Source organism: Leptonychotes weddellii, chromosome 6 (assembly GCF_054177405.1).
Source record: "Leptonychotes weddellii isolate Sample4059 chromosome 6, ASM5417740v2, whole genome shotgun sequence".
Classification (NCBI taxonomy): domain Eukaryota; kingdom Metazoa; phylum Chordata; class Mammalia; order Carnivora; family Phocidae; genus Leptonychotes; species Leptonychotes weddellii.
Window position 1 is genome coordinate 12,418,393 of NC_138374.1, and position 6,233 is coordinate 12,424,625.

A 6,233-nucleotide genomic window follows, 5' to 3' on the forward strand; every position below is an offset into this window, starting at 1 on the left:
AAGATTTTATTTATTTATTTGACAGAGAGATAGACAGAAGAGCACAAGCAGAGGGAGTGGCAGAGGGAGAGGGAGAAGCAGGCTCTGCACTGAGCAGGGAACCCGATGCGGGACTCGATCCCAGGACCCTGAGATCATGACCTGAGCCGAAGGCAGACGCTTAACCATCTGAGCCACCCAGGTGCCCGAGAGTGTCTTCTACCAGCCCAAACATTCACCAAACCCACCAAATGGGAGAAAAGACTTAAAGATGAGAAAGCTTTTGGAAAAGATGTTTGTATGTCAAGTCTCTTGCGTGACTTCAGAACTGTTGGTCAATAAGAAGAATCTGGAAACTTCCGGAGCGTGGGCACATTGAGGCCTATGAAATAAGGGGTGGTCACTCTTACAACAAAATACCAAGTGGTCACTTAAGAAAATTAGGTAGCGCGGTGTTTACCATAGAAAAATATCCGAGAGATGTTATCCTCCAGTGCAATCAAACTCACAGGGCAGCAGGCCTCTTACAATCCAATTTAGGAAAACAAGCACATTTATTAAAGAGGCTCTACGTGCACACAGCTGGGTTCTGGGTGGGTGTTGGTCAACCCCCGGGGGTGCCCAGAGTAATCAGTTCCAGGAAGTGAAATGGGGGGGGCATGTAGGAGGGTGAAGATCTTTATTTTCCACTTGTAATTTTATGCCCTTCCATATTTTTGAAGTGTTATTTACCACAAGCTTCTATTGCTTCTTATATTTTTTATTAGGAGGTGCATGCGCAGAAGAGGGCACAAAGCATGTGTTTGTCATGTAAAGGGGAGTTGTTTGGTGAGCCCCAGGTGACCCCCATCCAGGTCGAGATGTAGAAGCCCCAGGGCCCCCAGGTGCCTCTCCTCCATCACAATCACCTCCCTTCCCCTAAAAGTAAGCACTCTCCTGACTTACTTGATGACAACTTCCTTGTTCTTCTTCTGGTTCCTTTGGTACAATATCGCCGATGAGATTCAGCCATATTCTCTGTAAGTGCAGCTCATTCGTGTTCATCGCTGTCTAGTATTCCCTTGTATGACCGTACCACATTCTCCGTGTTCATTCTGCGAGTGGACACTGGGGCCTCCCCGATCTGGGGCTCTCATCAGCCAGGCTGCGGTGGAGATGCGTGCCCCACACCCTGGTGCACTTACGCACGTGCATCTCCAGGGTCTGCATGTGGAAGAAACTGCTGGATTGTGGGCTAGGCCCAGCTTCGCCCTTCCCAGGCAATGCCAAACACTTTCCAAAATAGTTGCATGAACACATATTGCTAATTTTGAAGGTTTTTTAAGGTCTTCGTGCAAATGAAAAGAAAGGAGGGAGGGAGGAGAAGTAAGAAGGCTTTCTCAAAGTAAGCTCCCCGCTGCTGACTTCTCCCTGCTGCTTGCACTCTGGCATCCCAGCACCCAGGATGCCCCGTGCCCTTTGTTTGCACCTGGCTCTCCCACCACCCGAGAACTTGAACCCAAGCCTTCCCCGGCAGGCTTCGCTCCCTCTCCTCCGCTGCCTCATGGCCCAACACAGGCAGCCATCTGTCAGAGGCTGCCCTACCATCTCCCTCTGCAAACCCCCAGAGGCCAAGGCTGACTCTCACTAAATGTCATGACTCCCCACAGAGCTTAGCACAAGGCTTTGCACACTGAACTGGGCACCAGTATTGCCCAGTGAGTCTAATTTTGGGAATGATGTCCTTTTGTGGCAAACCATCCCGATAATTTTTTTTAAAGATTTTAATGTGCTTTTGCCTTCCTATACAAGTAATACATTGATTGCAAAAAGTTGGTTGCAAAAAGTTTTACTTTTAGTGGTTCGAGGGAGTCCAGTGTATAAATGCACAAGGATTCACCTAATTGCTCTCTTTTGATGGACATTTGCCTTGTCGGTCAGTGATAAACAATGCCACAGTCCCTATGATCACACCTTTTCATATCTGTGCAATTATCACCTTCAGGAAAACCCCTAGGAGTGACATATGGGGTGGCATGTGGGGTCAAAGGGCAGGAAAATTCCCAATGTGGGTAGAGCCCATTTCAATCTTCCATAGCTGTTCTTTGCAGAGCGCAGTGGTTAGGAGGGTTTAGAGAGACACTGGCTGGCATCCTCTCTTCCATTTGTCCCCTCTAAGACCACGGTCAGCTCCCCTCATCCCCTAAGCCTCTATGTTTCCTCCCCTAAAAGCAGGTGATCATTCTCATTATCCTGCCTCAAGTGGCACAATGTCCAGAAGGTGCTGGAAGCCTCACAGCAGTAGGGGTGGTTCCCACCTGGGGTGTGTCCTGACCAGCTGTCCTTGTCACAGAGCCCTGGTTAGCATAGCATGAAGGTTCTGGAAGAACACTGGGTAAACAGAAACTGTAGATGTGTAATCACCCATGGTTCTCCTCCAGAGCCCACCCCACCCCTCCTGCCTCCAATCCCACACTGGGCCAGCACTCTGCCTCACAGACTCAGCTCCTGGCCCCGAACACCCCTGTCTCCCAAGAAAATCACTCTTGTTCCTTTTAAAAATTTATTGTTTTCTCTGGGGCGCCTGGGTGGCTCAGTTGGTTAAGCGACTGCCTTCGGCTCAGGTCATGATCTCGGGGTCCTGGGATCGAGCCCCACATCAGGCTCCCTGCTCGGCGGGAGGCCTGCTTCTCCCTCTCCCACTCCCCCTGCTTGTGTTCCTGCTCTCGCTGTCTCTGTCTCTGTCAAATAAATAAATAAAATCTTTAAAAAAAAATTTATTGTTTTCTCAAGGACAAATCTGTGTTTTTGTTTTCTGTTGTCCATTGAACTCTGCTCCAATGAAGCAGCTGCAGTGTTGTGCTAGAAGATTCTCTATGAGAGACCAAAGGAAGAAAACCTTTGAAGAAACAAAAGAAATGGGGATGAGGTTTTTAAAAATGGCGGCCCTCAAAAAGGCCCATCAGTCCAAATGTCCATGCCAAGCCTCTCCCCGACCAAACCGTAGACATGCTTCTCAGAGGCTTCTTTCCAACTAGGTCTTGCTCTTGGGCCTGTCTTCAGCCAGTCTAGTTCAGCTGTAGCAAGAATCTCCTAAATCAGTTTAGCAAGAACCACCCCCATCCTTGATATCTGATCACCCTCTCTATCTGGTCAAATTCCACACCCTTCACTCTGGATGTCTGATTGTCCTGGTCTGCCTTCATTGAAAATCATGTTAAGTAGGTTCAGCAAGAATCCTTCCACCCTTGCTATCTGTTCTTAGAGATTTTTCATTCCCTGACCCTCATGCTCTGTTCCTTGGCTATCTGTCTGCAGCCAGCTTTGCTGGGATTTGGAACAGAGCCACCCGAAGGCCCGGGAGACTGACGTCCAGCCACCCAGAAGGGCAGGAGCCCTCCCCCTTGCCCAGAGCCCTGCCCTGGGAGCCCATCTGTGGGTGGTCATCACCATCCGCAGGGCGCCCACACTTTCGTGATGGTAATCACACCCCTCTGCCGTCAGGGAGTTACAGAAGGAAGGGCTCAAGGAAATGACATTGGCAAAGGGTGAAACCATCTGTGTTGAGATGCATGCACACGTGAAGGTGCCCTTTCCTCCAAATGTGTGGCCAGCGGTTCCCACTTCTAGGCTCATCATGCAGCTGCATGAGAAGGTAAAGCAGATCGCCCACTGACCGGCCTGCTTCAGGCATCTTTCCTCTGCTCCCCGCAGCTCACATCTCCCCAGAGGATAAGGGAGGGGCGGGGTGCAGGCCTGGAGTGCTGGTGACCCTAAACGCCACACATCCCCAGAAAAAGGGTCCCCCAAGGTGTTGAAACCAAGAGGTCACTAATCCTACGTGGCCAGTGCAGAGGGGCTGTCCCTGCTGCAGGCCCACCATGCGCCCGGGACCGTGCAGCGCAGAGAAGGGTGTGGCCTCCACTCCCTGGGATCCTCTGATCTCTGGATGGGCCCCATGATAATAAGGCAAGAGGGCAAAATTTCAACAGTCCCCACGTAGTAGGATAACTTCGCCAAGTTCAGGGTGTTTTGAATAGAAGCTGTTCTCTAATCCAGAATCTCTTTGTTTCTTGCACCCATTTGGTCTTCAGGGGAAAAGGTAACGTAGGTGATAAAGAAATGAATAAAAGGGGACTCAGCCTTCAGGCAAAAATATCAGCTTGAACTTCCAATGGGCCCAGGTGGTGCATGGCCCTAAATGAGCTTGTTGGGTTTTGCTGTATTAATAAAGCTTTCCTGCAGCTCCTCAAGACAAGAGACAGTCAATAAAACACCCTGTCCCCGACTTATTTCCCGCTTCGCTGCCCAGACAGTGTAAATGGCTTTTGGGAAAAACTCAGGTCGCCTTTGTAATGGGGGCCTGGTGTCCTTCAGCCGTCCGTTAGGGAGGGAGAGGAGGTGGCAGAGGGCCTGCTCTGCACACTGCCCACTGGGCTCTCCTGCATTTCAGGAGAAAACCAGGAAGGGCACAGGGTGAGAGGCAGGGCCCAGAGAAGAAGTGGTACCAGTGGGACTCCCAGCACCTCATCTAGTGAGTTCCTCAACACACATCATGTTCTGAGACTGCACAGTCCAGCCAGGCAGAGACGGCAGACCCCAAATCACCACAGGGCAGGTGCATCGAGGCCAGAATGGGCGGGAGGAGCTCTGAGGAGGATGTGTTCCTGAAGCCTCCTGGCCCAGGTGAAGTCCCACGAGGAAAGGGTGAGGATGGGGTCTGAGGCCGGGCTGGGATCCCAAGTCTGACAAGGGCAGGTGCCTAAAGCCCTGAATCTGTTCTCTTTCCAACACTCAGTGAGGTTCCTGACTTTATTTAAAATGAAGGCAGGATATCAGTCATCCAGGTAGATAAACATCCCAAATGCAACCTAGCTTTTTCTGTGTATCAGTCTCTATGTGTCCTAACAGCCTGGGGAATCTACAGTCTCCTTAGTTGTCAACAGCACGGAACATTCCATCTGGAAAAAGCCTTAGGGAATCCTTGCCTACTGGTTTTCATTCCTTTTTTTTTTTTTAAGTTATGAACTTCTCTCTCCAAACAAAATGTTGTAGGGAAGAGGAGCACATAACACAGAGCAAAGCAAAGCTACTCAGTCAAAATAGGTGACTGGGATCTTCTTTCCACATGAAACCCCTGGACCAAGTCAGCCCCTTGTTTTACACTGGGGAAACTGAGGCATGGGGCAGTGATCGGGTCGGTCTTGTACCACACTGAACCACACTGAATCCCCAGCACCAGCCTGGGTCCTGGCACACAGTAGGTGCTCAGGCATTACTGGCTGCAGAGTGACCTCTGGGAGGTGCTGACCACCTCTGCTCGGTCATCTCTGTTTCACCACACATGCAATTGCTTTCTAAAGAGACTACAGGGGGGCTGCAACCGCAGAGAGGCCCCCTAATTGCCCATGTTTTGAATTTATAGCATTTGAAAGGGTCTCATTCTCTGATCTAAATGGCAAGAACAAAAGCAGAGCATAAAAGGGCCAAAGAGGATGAAAAGAAACCACAATTTGTGTCCAAGGTGGAGGTGCCCTTTGTTGTCCGGCTTCCAAGCTACTCCAAAGTTCTCTGCCCAACGGACGCACATCCATCTCCATGGCAACAAGAGCACTGTGTCTGGGCCTCCCAACCCTGGACAGTCCCCTCTCAGCCTCGCCATGTGCCTGGCTCTTCCTGGGAGCTGGGTGGGTGGGGAGCCAGAGGACCGGCTCAGCTTGGCCCCTCTCTCATCCAGCTGTCTTATGGGTTCTTTGTGGGGAGGAGGGGAATGGCCTGGGCCGCCACCTCCATTAGACATATCTTCACCCACAGTGTGCCCATCCGTCAGAGATGCTCCTCTTGAGGGCTATTCAGCTAGCCCCAGAGTCAGCCAGGAGCTTCTAAAATATACACGTGAGGGGCCTTGCCTGCAACTGGCTGCATCAGGGAGGCAGACTCAAAATGGGGGCCGCACACGCACCTCTCAGGTCACAGTGGAAGAGAGCAAGGCCAGGTCAAGACAGCCTCCCAGGCTTCTGTCTTGAGCAACTTGGAAGGCTGGGGCTGCCCCTCCCTGGATGGGGAAGAGCAGGGCCCGAGAGCAGGTTTGGGCTCCATCTTGCACATGTCAACTTGAGCTGCCGGGGAAGCAGATGTGAATCCGGAGTTCTGGGGTGAAGGACTGGAGGTGGTTTTTATATCCACTAGAGAACACAAGGGAGGGAGTAGAGCCGGGGAGAAATGAGGGGTCTCAGGTGTGAACTCTGGAGCACAGGGGGATAGCAAAGGCCATG